This window comes from Mirounga angustirostris, unplaced genomic scaffold (assembly GCF_029215605.1).
Source record: "Mirounga angustirostris isolate CCGP_5_RB_7025 unplaced genomic scaffold, mMirAng1.0.hap1 SCAF_2, whole genome shotgun sequence".
NCBI classification, from domain to species: domain Eukaryota; kingdom Metazoa; phylum Chordata; class Mammalia; order Carnivora; family Phocidae; genus Mirounga; species Mirounga angustirostris.
This window is the reverse complement of record NW_026991710.1, coordinates 10,424,513-10,437,330: the sequence shown is the minus strand read 5'-3', so window position 1 is coordinate 10,437,330 and position 12,818 is coordinate 10,424,513. Positions and strand designations below refer to the sequence as shown.

The 12,818-nt window shown below is 39.9% G+C and overlaps 1 pseudogene; it reads left to right on the top strand.

The window, feature by feature from the left end:
* The first annotated feature begins 6,986 nt into the window (after positions 1-6,986).
* LOC123848996 (small ribosomal subunit protein uS7-like) lies at positions 6,987-7,594 on the top strand (annotated as a pseudogene).
* The last annotated feature ends 5,224 nt before the right edge of the window (positions 7,595-12,818 follow it).

Sequence of the window (12,818 nt, the reverse complement as noted above, 5' to 3'; positions counted from 1 at the left end):
ATATTCTGGCTTTTTGCACCAGCCTGTATTCCTGTCTTTAATTTACAGAGCCGGGGACAGAAAAGGGAAGAAAAGGGGTATGCTAACAAGTTTATTTCTCTCATTGGCATTTACCTATTAATAGGATATAAACTAGAAACACAGCTCATTGTTCTAAACACCTTGAGAGTAAGATGAAGTAGAAAGATAATAGGAAAAAAAAGGCTGGAAAGAAAAACAGAATTACATAGGTACCTCTTGGGTTATAGGTGTGTTTTTTTTTTTCCCTCCATCATTTACTATTAATTTTTTTTACAAATTTTGATAACATGAAAATGTGTTATCATAGAAAATAGCCCTCAAAAGAGTTTTCGGTGGGCAACTGGACCAGACATGTGTGGCCGCTTGGATTCTAAGTTGAGAACACTAATGCATGAAGGTTTATTCCAGGCATCCCTGTAATGAACAAGAACCAAAAGACAAGGACATGAGAAGGTTTTGTCCAAGTTCATTTTCCTTAAGTTGGAAGTCTCCACAGTGTGTCTCAGTCTCATTTTGTAACTTCCGTGGAAGGACACGGGAGAGCCGGAGACAGCGAATTCAGCCACACACTCTGACCTCGCTCCCTCCCCTGCTCCTTTCTCAGGGGCTAGAAACCATTCCCTCTTTTTTTTTTTTTTTTTAAAGATTTTTTATTTATGTACTTGACAGAGACACAGCGAGAGAGGGAACACAAGCAGGGGGAGTGGGAGAGGGAGAAGCAGGCTTCCTGAGAAGCAGGGAGCCCGATGCGGGGCTCAATCCCAAGACCCTGGGATCATGACCTGAGCTGAAGGCAGATGCTTAACGACTGAGCCACCCAGGCGCCCCGAAACCATTCTCTCTTAAGCCCTTGTCAGGATTGCAAATTGCTGAGCCTGGGAGCGCCTCCATCTATCACCCTGAGACTCCTTGAGCACGACCCAGACACCATAGCTGCTACTCTGTCCGTCCAAATGCATGAAATCAAAGTCTTCTCCAAAGAACCAAAGAGCAAAAGCTCCTGATTTAAATTCTACCCACAGGAGCCATTTTTCTTTTCATCTCCTTTTCCCCTATTAGTTTATTTTGCTGTTGTTGTTCTAAAGATCTTTGGTGGGTCACATTCGTCCTACCAGCTTCCAGTTGGCTTTCTGCTGCCTGCATGTAGCATTCCCATACATTCTAAGTGGAACTATGGATACAAAGTCACAAAAGATAGAAACTATCACCGTGAAGACAAGTGGGTACCTGAAAAGCCCTTAACTCGAAAGTTCTTTCTGCCCAAACGTTTAGTCAAGGCATGGGTGCTGGGAAGATGGCATTCCAGAGGGCGTGACTTCAAGGAAACCAGCCACACTGGTGTGCCGAAGCCAGGAAAACAGGCTCAAAACCGGTCACACTTGCCAGCAAGAGCCCGCTGAATACACCTCTTCCCAATCCCCTTGTTCAATGGCTTCTGGATGGTAGCTGAAAATTAACCATGTGGGAGTATTTATACCACTGAACCCTCAGTCCTCACTGAATACACAGCAGAGCACCTCACTCTCAATCCTTGGATGTGTTTCTAATATGCAATAAACAAGCCATCGTATCAGAACAACCTGTGTGTGAGTCTCAGCAATCTACATCTTTAACAAGCATGTCAAATATCCAAAAGCTTACTCACATTTGACAATCACGAGTTTGGGGAAAGTATCAGTTAGTGGCTAGAAGCTAAGGGACCCAAGGTCGAAGGACAGTTACGCTCCTGCCAACTTGAGTGATTCTGGGTTGTTAATCTTTATTCCATTTTCTGTTGCTAATCTTTATTTTATTTATCTTTATTTTATTTATTTAATTTTTATTTTATTTTATTTTGAGTTGCTAATCTTTATTCCATTTTCTGGTCTATAAAGTGAGGATATCTAACAGTAAGACACTCCTCATTGAGTTGTGACGACTACATGTGATAAGACAAGCATAGTGTTGAGCAAAATGTCCAGCAGCTGGAAACCACTTGGCAAATAAGAGGGGGTGTTAGTAAAACAACTTTAGATTCTTTATGGTTAGGGAAAAGAGAGAAGCCAGGAGACTCTTTTAATATTAGGGGGATTACGGATTATCATCCAACTAATAACCTACTTTCTGTAAGTACTCCTTCAATCTTTCTTGTGTTTAATTAAAATGAACTGATTTCACTAGAGTGTACATGTATCCCATCATTTGTAACCGAGCAACAATTCAAATGGAATAGAGTGTTTGAAAGGAATAATTCATGGAGCTTGAAAACAGCGAGGAAAAGAAAAAGGAGAATACAGTACATAGAATGTAAGATGCATTGCTGTGAACCAAGTCTTGAATATCCTCTATTTCTACATTGTTTGTGTCTCAAGGGTCCAAAGTGTCTTGCTAATCTGATGACTCTCCACAACATCCTGGTATTATCATTCCAATTTTTTAAAACCTGAGTAAACTGAACTGCAGAAAAATGGAGCGTATTGCTCAAGGTCACAGGGAAGTCAAGCCCAGAATAGAACTGTGTCTGCTGGTTTCCCGTTCAGCCACGACCCTTCCCAATACACCTTATTTGAAGTCATCTGGTGAGAGTGGCTAATGGCTTTGATATTCTTGAGCCATCAATTTTTTTTTTTTTTTTTTTTTTTTACTGAGTGATACTCTTGGCAAACTTGCTTATTTTCTAGAGTGAGAGATATTTCTGAAAATAGAGTCTCTGAACAAAGTTGATTGTCAGTCTAAGAGAATAGTCAGCCTAAAAGCAGTGAATTAATTTTAACCTAAAAATGTGGGTTTGGGGACAGTAATCAAAGAGGAAGATTTTATAACAATATCAAGAATCTTGAAAGATGGAGAAATTGAATAAAAAATATTGAATATCAAAGTAAGAGTCTTGCAAAGGCTAGAAAACCTGGATTCAGAATAAGATCAGGCCTTTAGCAATGAGTTTGAATTCCTGCCAAGAAATGTGGTGTACTTTGGCACCCTTCCCTGACCTCACAATCCTCAGCATTGGCTTATATCTCATGCTGCAGCCAACTCATTTCCTCCAGCCCAATCGATGGCTTTCTAATAGCTGAGCATCCTGCTCTGAATCACTTGCAAACCACTAAGATATACTTTCACTGTTTATTTTCTGACTTGAGACAGAGAAGAGCAAGGTCAGTTGATTCTTTCAATGATTGCTCTTAAAATAAAAACTTTCACTGCCGTCTTCTGAACTTTTGAAAACCAATGTCCAATAATACAGCCATTTTAGCAAATTCAGTTGTTCATGACCATAGTTTTTCTATAACTTTATTATCTCATCTACATTGTATATATTAATGCATTGGCATTATTAATGGGTATGTGTTTTTACATTTGTCAAGTAACAGTGCTTTGTGTTTCCTATGCACTCAACGAACATTGGAAAAGAAAAAAAAATACACAAAGATAATAAATGGTCCTTTTTAATTAGGGGCTTCTTATTCATGCAGGATAGAGCCCTCCTAGTGTAAGAATAAGCATATACAGATCATGCGATGGTGCGGAGAAAAGGCTCACTGGTGGGCAAGGGGCATGTCCAGGAGCCAGAGAAGATAAAATTGAATGGGTGTGTCATTTAGGCAGAGAACAGAGTCTTGATGTTGGGTGTAATAGAACAAACAGTGTGAGCAAAAGAATGGAGGGATTCCAACCACAAGATGAAATTCCTAGTGTGAAATTACTGGAAGCAATAAATTTGCTACCCACATTCCACTTGGGAGCCAACGTGCTCCTAAGCAGCTGCATCACAACCACCACCACCACCAGCAGCAGCATCAACACCATCTTACGACAGCAAGTCAGAGAAAGGAATTCATCAAAGTCTAGAAACTGGCGCATAAATATTGTTATTAATCATTATTATTAGAACACCCATGCTCTTCTAGTGTTTACTTGAAATCACTTTGCACTTTCACACCAACTGACACAAGATTGCTTACTTTCTCAGGGTTTGAGAAATCATAAACTATGTGGCAGAGAATTCACTTTTGTTGGTCCATATCCAGACTTACGTACTCATCCCGTACCTTATGTGAATATAACGAATCAGTAGAGGCCAGAGGCTGGATGAAATTTGCTGAGCGACTGTCAGGGCAGTGGGAAAGTATGGGGCAAAACCAGTTTATCCCTCTCTTGTAAAACTATGTTGTCTTCACCTTCATTCTGTCTGAAATAGAAGATGCTTCTTCTAGACACTGGCTGCTTTGGAAAAATGACCTGAATAATCCAAGATTTTTTTCCTCAAACTCCAAATTCTATTTCAGATATTAGTTGCTAGTTGCTAAGAGAACCATGACAGGGCAATTATCATTAAAACAGGCTCTGAAACTAGGTATCTGATAGAGGGGGAATTGTTCTCTGGTCTTTTAAAAGCAATAGTTGGACAAACCCTTTCTCCCGTTAGTAAAGCCCATTCACATTCAGGCTACTTTTCCTTTTCACCCCACTTCCTGGGAAAACAGTAAAGGACAGAAATTTTATTAAAAGCTTTGGAGAAGAGAAGACTCATACGGATGAATCTTGAAATCAGATTGAATCCATAAACTCATGATGGCTGTGATGTAAGGAAATTGTATTTAAACTTGGAAAATGGCTTTTTTTTTCTTCTACCTGTTTTATGACCAGGAGCATAAGTTACATACAATAAAATGCAAACTTAACGTACATTTTGATGAGTTTTGACAAACATATACATTTGTGCGAATACCACCCCAGAAATGACACAGAATGCTTCCAGCATGCTACGAAGTTCTCACCTAATACCACATTCCAGGCATTTCTTGCCCCCCCAACACAACTATTGCTCTGATACCAGTTAGTTTCTCCTGTTCTGAAACTTCATATAAATGGAATAATATAATACTTAATCTTATTTCCTGGCTTCTATTACCCAAATATAAGGCTTATGAGATTAACTGATGTTATTATATTTATCAATAGTTCATCCCTTTTTGTGGCTGAGTAGTATTCCACTGAACGAATATGCCACACTTTTGTATCCATTCACCTGTTAGTGAACATTTAGTTTGCTTTTTGCTACTATGAATAAAGCTGTTATGAATGTTCTTTTAAATATCTGGCAGTGGACATGTATTTTCATTTCCATTTTAGGATTGCTAGTCACAGATTTGACTTGATGACTCCTTTTATATTTTTATTTTTTAAAGATTTATTTATTTATTTGAGAGAGAGAGAGAGCACACAGGAGGGAGGAGTAGAGGGAAAGGGAGAGAGAGATTCAAGCAGACACACACGGAGCTTGGAGCCTGATCTCATGACCCTGAGATCAGGACCTGAGCTAAAATCAAGGGTCGGCCACTCAACCGACTGAGCCACCCAGGCACCCCTTGATGACTCCTTTTAGAAAAAGCTACAGTCGGGGCGCCTGGGTGGCTCAGTCGGTTGAGCGACTGCCTTCGGCTCAGGTCATGATCCCGGAGTCCCGGGATCGAGTCCCGCATCGGGCTCCCTGCTAGGCGGGGAGTCTGCTTCTCCCTCTGACCCTCCCCCCTGTCATGTGCTCTCTCTCTCTCATTCTCTCTGTCAAATAATAAATAAAATCTTTAAAAAAAAAAAAGATTTTAAATAAAAAAAAAAAGAAAAGAAAAAGCTACAGTCGGAGCAGATTGTTCTGAGCAGAAGGGCCTTTTTTATCCACCTTTAGCCCCTTGGTGGTCTCAGTCCAGGGTTTTGGACCCATCCCCAACCTTCAATACTCATTGAAGGTATACTTCAAGTTCCATGTTTTCTGGGATATCACAGCCAAACAGTGTAATAAAGTCAAGGCCCCTTCCTCATTCCCATTCCCTTTTAAATAACTGGGAACTGCTTTTAATATCTCAACACTTTGTAGCTAGTAAGGAGGTACACAGTAGCCATGTCTCTTTTTAGATTGAAAAGCAGTCTAGCACTTTCAGAGTAATTGCTTCAGAAATTCACCTGCCCAAGCCCGAAGTCCCCCTGGGTAGTGGCTTTGAATTCCATGGGTGACCGCTTTGCATATATTTTGCACTCATAATGAAAATGCACCCAGGTTTTGGCATTCCACATTCTGGGAAGATTCTGGGTGCCTCCTGCTTTTTCTGAGCTATAGGAAGGGATGTGTTAATAAGACCGTATTTAAGGGGTGCCTGGGTGGCTCAGATGGTTAAGCGTCTGCCTTCAGCTCAGGTCGTGATCCCGGGGTCCTGGGATCGAGTCCTGCATCGGGCTCTCTGCTCCTTGGGAGCCTGCTTCTCCCTCTGCCTCTCTCTCTCTCTGTCTCTCATGAATAAATAAATAAAAATCTTTATATATAAAAAAAAAGACCGTATTTAAAATTCACCCCAGTGGTTCTTCAACATCCTTGCTGAGAAAGATGTACTGAGATGTTTGCTATAATCCACACTAAGAGCCTTCTAAAGATTTGAGAACTTTGCTACAGTGGAGAAGGATTTATTGGAGGACGGTGGTCTGGCTGTGGGATCACCAGAGCATCTGCTTTAGCCCACAGGGCAGTAAGCCTGTTGTCAGCGCTTTGATGTTGCCACATAAAGATTCTGCCCGAAGCTCTCACACATTTCTGATGTTTCTGGGGATGCCACATCTCTAGCTGATTTAATCCCATCAGCTTATTTTTTTTTTTTCTTTCCGAGATGAGCTCATGTGCAGGGGACACCATTTAAACATGATTGTTTCATCTCCTGATTTTATTATTTTATTTTATTTTTATATTATTTTATTTTATTTTATTTTTATTTTTTGGTTTTGGTCCCAATGTTATAGGATTTCCCAGCCACTTTCTGGACTTTTTCTAACCAAATAGGCATGGAGTATCATGCCCATTTTACAGATGGTAAGAATGAAACAGATCAAGTGGTTTGACACATTGCATTATAAGTCAGGCCACTTTCCTTTTCCTGTCTGTGTCAGGACAGAGCATGGTGCATGCTGACTGATTGTGACGCCCCGGCTGTGTCCTCAGGATGACCGAGTGGGTGATGGTTGCACCTGCAGTCACGGAGACCTCTGACATCATGCTCTTTGGGAAGTGGAGCATCGATGATGTGCAGATCAATGACATTTCCTTGCAGGATTACATAGTGGTGAAGGAGAAGTATGCCAAGTACCTGACTCACCGTGCAGGGCGCTCTGCCACCAAGCGCTTCGACAAGGCACAGTGCCCCACTGTGGAGCGCCTCACCAACACAGTGATGATGCACCGCCTTAAAAATGGCAAGCAGCTCATGAGCATGCGCACTGCCAAGCATGCCTTTGAGATCATCCATCTGCTCACTGGTGAGAACCCCGCAGGTCCTGGTCCATGCCATTATTAATCGTGGTTCTGGGAGAACTCAACCTGCATTGGGTGATCCCGAACAGGGAGGGGTCAGGCCATCGACGTGTCCCCACTACGCCGTGTGAATCAGGCTGTTCAGCTGCTCTGCACATGTGCTGGTGGGGTCGCCTTCTGGAACATCAAGACCACAGCCGCGTATCCAGCAGATGAGCTTATCATGCAGCCAAAGGCTCTTCCAATTCCTATGCTATGAAGAAGGATGAGCTGGGAAGTATAGCCAAGTTCAAGCTTTGATCGCCTGGACTGTGGTCCCAATAAACCTGTTTGCCTTTGGGGGCAACCTCACACGTACACATAATATATTTATATATATATATATATATGAATATTATATATATAATATATATATATAATGCCACTTTAAGCATTTCCAGCCTCACCCCAGTACCCCAGTCTGGGTGCAAGCAGCAACTTGTCTCTGTTCTGAGAGAAATCTCTAGAATAATTCTCAATTTTTTGTAAAAGAGATTTCAGCCAAGAATCTGAAAAATAAGAGAAGCCTGGTAAATGGGTCAGACCAGTAACAATTATTTTGTTGTGCATCAGCCTTTCCCATCCCCCTGCCCCCAATATAGCTTGAGGGCCTTGAGGGGAGGAATTAGGATTTACTCTTTTATAATAGTTCCTGAACCTTATGCAGCACCACAATTGTGGTAACCTGGGTAAGTCTGGTCTTTTTCAACCTCTTCCCAGCACCTAGAATAAGACTAGCCATGGAGTCCTACGCATTCAAAAAATGTTGAAGGACTGGCCAGAAACACCTGAGCTCCCTCCCTCTCCAATTGCAGCTCCCTCCTTCCAAAATAGACCTAACCAGAAGGCTCTCCCTGCTCACGTCTCAAGTAAATTACTATAGGTGTTACTCTCTTTACCTACCTACCTAAGTCAATAGGAAGAAAAAAAAAATACAAGAAAAATGATAGGAATAAAAGGTGTTGTGTTTATATGATGTTTTAGATCATATAGAAGGCTCTCATATGCAAATCTCATTTAAGCTTTCATATGTTACACATTCAGAAAGGGTTCAGTTAGGTGACTAACAAGTCATTCAGCTGGAAACTGATCCTAAGATGTCTAACTCCAAACCCAAATAATTTTCAGCCTTCCTTTCCCTGAATTATGGCTGGCTACAAATGCAGGACCATCTGTGCTGAAAATAAAATGCTCTGGATAAATGCATGGTATTTTTATCTTGTTGTTATCGGGAAGGGCCTAGTTAGCCCTGACTGAGAAAATATTTTTATTTGAAACTGCTTTTGACCTATCTTTACATATATTAAATACAACTATTGACCCATTGGAAAACCCAGAGTGGTTCTAAATAAAGATTTTCATTTTCCAGGTTGTACCATGATAGTTTGTCTTCCAGAATAAAATGACTTTTTTGGAAGCAAGGGAGAATTGATTTCTTAAATCTGACCCAGACGTCAGATTGGTGTGCTTTATTGTATGAGTCTAACTGAATGTTTTCTTAGCAGGATCTCCTGTTACTGGAACAAGGAGATTTTGCACAATTTATTCATTGAAGCAATGGGGGAAAATAGGCCAGACCACACAGCTGGCTTAGAAAACGATGTAAATGCATTTTTGTTCAGTAAACAATTGAAGAGGGAAAATAATTTCCTCCCGAGCCAACAGAAAGTGGGAAAGGACAAACATTTGCTCTTGCCAAATTCAGTGTGAATTATTTATTACCTGCTACAGAACAGGGTATGTGAATAATATTGTAAAAAGCAGCAAAGCTCTGACACCTTCTCAAGAAATAGTTTGTAAATATTTTGTAAATAGTTTGTAAATAGTCAATAAATTATCGCACATCAGTCATTGCAAGGGGGTGGGTCATGGGCAGTTGTGACCATCATTATACTCTCCTAGATTCTGCATTTTGGGAGGGGGGAGATTTTTTTTTTAATTATGTTATGTTAATCACCATCCATTACATCATTAGTTTTTGATGTAGTGTTCCATGATTCATTGTGCGTAACACCCAGTGCTCCATGCAGAATGTGCCCTCTTTAATACCCATCACCAGGTTAACCCATCCTCCCACCCCCCTCCCCTCTAGAACCCTCAGTTTGTTTTTCAGAGTCCATCGCCTCTCATGGTTCGTCTCCCCCTCCTATTCCCCCCCCTTCATTCTTCCCTCCTGCTATCTTCTTCTTCTTTTTTTTTTTTCTTAACATATATTGCATTATTTGTTTCAGAGGTACAGATCTGAGATTCAACAGTCTTCCACAATTCACAGCGCTTACCAGAGCAATACTCTCCCCAGTGTCTATCACCCAGTCACCCCATCCCTCCCACCCCACCCCCCACTCCAGCAACCCTCAGTTTGTTTCCTGAGATTAAGAATTTCTCATATCAGTGAGGTCATATGATACATGTCTTTCTCTGATTGACTTATTTCGCTCAGCATAATACAGGAGGGGGAGGAATCTTAACATTTCTCAACATGCTATTAAGAAATGAGTGGACCTGAAGCCCAAAGACCTGGCTTCATTTTGCAGCTGCGTCGTCTCACTGAAAATTTCTGAGCTTCCCCTCTCCTGTTATTAAGCGGGCTGAAAATATCTACTTTTTAGGGTCGTAGTGAGAATTAAGTTAGCTAATAAAAGTGAAAACTTTTGCAATACCTGATCCATAGTATTAACACCCACAGATCATTGATCCCTAGTGACACTTTTTTTAATTTAAATATCAAAGATATCATTTTTCTGATTTAAATATGGCTGAGAAATAGGTGTTTCATGTCTAGGAAGCTGATATCATAGCTGCTCCTACAGTGGACTTGAAAGGATGTAACAGTGATACATCAGTCATTCATTTATTCTTTCACTCCATCATCATTAAAAAAGATTTAATTTATTGTCCACTGTGTGTATGGCACTGTACCAGACCCTGAGATATATTAGTTAACAAGGCAGACAATAAATCTACCCTCCATAGTCTACTACCTATAGGCTACCGTTGAGGGGCAGTGGGGGGGGGGGGGGTCGTGGTTGTTATATAAGAAGGGCCTTGCCTTCCTAATGTGAGAAAGATAGCTTCAATGGCCACTGTGAACAGTAAAGGATGTTCTGAAAAGGGCGTTTAAGACACCTATCCCATCATTCCAGCTTGCAGTCACAGAGTACCAGGCTGAGATAAAGAGACTGCCCAGGATATGACAGCCTTCCCTTCTGATGAGCACCTTGGTAAGCTACCATGTTAAGGAGAAGCAAGGGTTCACTGGCAATCAGATTATAAAAGTTCCACACTTAAAACAGTGTTCTTCAAGCAAAAACAAAAGGAAAGTATAAGATCTCACTTCTATTAATAATACTCTATACAGAAAGTAGATCCAAGAGCACAGTGATGAAGACAAACTTCAGACAAAGACGGAGTTTTAAATACATGATGCAGGGGGATTGGGGAATGATTTTGGAAAAAAAGATAAAATTACATTCATATCACACCATATACAAGAATAAACTCTAAATGGATTAGGAACCTAAATATAAAAAATGGAACCATCCGTGTACTATATGGGTGAATTCCCTTTTAATTTCAGACTAGGGAAAGGCTTTCTAATTATGACTCAAAATCTAGAGGCAATTAAGAAAAGATTGATAAAACTGACTACAGAAAAATTTATAAAAATGCATAACACAAAATATCATAATTAAAATCAAGAGATAACTGAAGAAAAAGAGTAAATATTTGTAACATGTACCATATCCAAAGGTTTAAGAAGCCTAACATATAAGGAATTCTTAAAAATTTAAGGACAAAAGACAAAAATAATAGAAAAATAGGAAAAAATTTGGACAGACAATTCACAAGAACATATAAATATTGCTTTAATTTATGTAAAAAAATTTCAAATTAACTAATAGTCAAAGAAATGCAAGTTATAGCAATGCTGAGTTATCATTTTTCACCTCTCAGGTTGACAAAAGACTTAAAAGTAGGAAAACAAATGGTGTTGGAATGACTAGACATCCACATGCAGAAATTGAATCTGGACACAGAACTCTACTCTTCACAAAAATGAAATCGAAGTAGATCATAAACAAATATAAAGAATACAAAACTGTAAAGCTCCTGGAGGATAACATAGGAGAAACCCCACCTCACTTTAGGCATGGTGATGACTTCGTTGATACAACACTAAAGGCATGACCCATAAAAGGAACAATTGATAAGCTGGACTTCATGAAAATTCAAAATGTCTGCTTTGTGAAAGATACTATAAAGAGAATGAGAAAACAAGCCACTGACTGGGAGGAAATATTTGCAAAAGACATATCTGACAAGGGACTGTTATTCAAAGTATAGATAACTCTTAAGTGAGAAAAAGAACAGCACAATTTAAAAATGGGTGAAAGACCCAAACAGACACCCCACCAAAGAAGATAGAAGATATATAGATGGCAAATAAGCATATGATCTTAGGGAATTGCAAGTTAAAACAACAAAATACCACTACTCACCTATTAAAATGACCAAAATCCAAAACACTGAGAACTCCAAATGCTGGCCAATGAGGATGTGGAGCAATAGAAACTCCCATTCATTGCTGGTGAGAATGTAAAATGGTACCACCACTTTGGAAGACAGTTCGGTAGTTTTTTGTTTGTTTGTTTTGTTTTTTGTTTTTACAAAACTAAGCATACCCATACCATATGATCCAGCAGTCATGCTTCTTGGTATTTATCCAAAGGAATTGAAAACTTGCTCCCATATAGCAACCCAAGCACAGACATTTATAGCAGCTTCATTCATAATTGCCAAAACTCAGAAGTAGCCAAGATATCCTTCAGTAGGTGAATGGATAAAAAAAAAAGCCTACATCCAGGCAATGGAATATTCTTCAATGCTAAAAAGAAGTGAGCTATCAAGCCATGAAAAGACCTGGAGGAATATTAAGTGCATATTACTAAATGAAAGAAGCAAATCTGAAGAGGCTGAAAAGACAAAACTATGGAGACAGCAAAAGGATCTGTGGTCATCAGGGACTAGGGAAGGAGGGATAAATAAACAGAATATGGTGAATTTATAGGGCAGTGAGACTATTCTATATAATACTATAATGGCAAATACATGTCATTATATATTTGTCAAAGCCCATATGATGTACAACACCAAGGGTGAGCTCTAATGGAAACTATGGACTTTGGTTATGATGTGTCAGAGAAGGTTCATCAATTGTAGCAAATGTAGCACTCTGGTCAGGGACATTGCTCGTGGGGAAGGCCACCCACGTGTGGGGCCCGGAGTATATGAACTCTCCATTCAATTTTAGTGTGAACCTAAAACTATTCTAATAAATAAAATTGATTTTAAAAGTAGAGTAATACATCCTGTTGGTAAAACTGTGAAACAACGTTCTCTTCAAATGTTATTGGCAGACATGCAAACTAATACAACACTTCTTGGGGGGAATTTGGCAAGACCCAACCAACTACCTACACACACA